The sequence below is a fragment of the Chrysochloris asiatica genome, unplaced genomic scaffold (assembly GCF_000296735.1).
Source record: "Chrysochloris asiatica unplaced genomic scaffold, ChrAsi1.0 scaffold00271, whole genome shotgun sequence".
Lineage (NCBI taxonomy): Eukaryota > Metazoa > Chordata > Mammalia > Afrosoricida > Chrysochloridae > Chrysochloris > Chrysochloris asiatica.
This window is the reverse complement of record NW_006408789.1, coordinates 1,473,936-1,475,016: the sequence shown is the minus strand read 5'-3', so window position 1 is coordinate 1,475,016 and position 1,081 is coordinate 1,473,936. Positions and strand designations below refer to the sequence as shown.

The 1,081-nt window shown below is 47.2% G+C and overlaps 1 protein-coding gene and 1 pseudogene across 1 annotated transcript in view; both read right to left on the bottom strand.

The window, feature by feature from the left end:
* Window positions 1-1,081, bottom strand: part of CCDC170 (coiled-coil domain containing 170) — a 120,916-nt gene that overhangs the window by 33,775 nt on the left and 86,060 nt on the right. The window lies entirely within an intron of this gene.
* LOC102824306 lies at window positions 190-1,064 on the bottom strand (annotated as a pseudogene).

Here is a 1,081-nt window from a genome sequence, read left to right as displayed (position 1 = left end):
AAACAGGTTTTACTTTACCTTTTCCTCACAAGAAACATAAAAATTATGGAGGAGTACTTAACAGGAATTTTTTTTTTAAGTAACACAATTTTTCATTTTAAGAGTCCTTGGGTAGTTATGACAGAATAGGTTCCACTTTTTGTTTGTTTGTTTGTTTGAACAGGGATTTTGGTCCAAAGTCGTTTGTTTTTAGTATCTGCTTCTGCCTCCCCCTCTATCAGATCAGCTTCCTCCACGGCCGCCACCTCTTGGTGCTCCGCGGCTTGAACTACTATAGGAATCACATGGAGGAGAGTACCCCCTTTCCATAGAAGAGGGAAGCCCTCTTTCTTGTCTGCCAACCCAATCACGACCACTTGAGTAGAGATCACTTCGGCTGCTTGAGTCACTGTCACGACTTCCACCATATCCGTGAGCTGCTGTAATCATCATAGCGACTGCTTCCACCATAGGATGGCGGGGGCCCTCGTGTAGGTGGAGCACTACGTGAGTTACCAGAGCTCTCATAGGAATCTCTGTAGGAGCCTCCACTTGGATGGTCTGAATAGTCATGATCACAACCATAGCCGTCTCTATTACTATAGCCTCTGGATGGATAGTCATCACGGGAACTGGAATGACCATAATCACGGTAAGTATAATCTCTTGGTGGTGGTGCATAATCTCTTGTATCACGAGAACTTGGGTAATCTCTACTTGAATAGCTATCTTTAGTAGAATAGCCATCATCTCTTGGGGACAGGTACACATCTCTACGAGAGGGCAGGGGTTCCCTTCTTGGTGGTCCTCCATAACTATCTCTTCCATGTGATACAGGGGCTCCCATTCCACTGCTACTGTGAACTGGTCCTGAAGGAGCTGATCTTTTAGGAGGAGGTCCACCACTTCGTGGTGGTGGTCCTCTTTTTACTGGAAGTGGTCCCCTGGAAGAACTCATGTTAAAATTTATGGAATAGCCACCATCATCCATGTGTCCCCCCACGTGAAGGGGGTCCCCTGGTTCCTCCACTGCCTCCTCTTCCACCTCTAAGGCCTCTGCTTCTTGGAGGTGGTGGGGGTCCACGCCTGCCACTTTCAAATG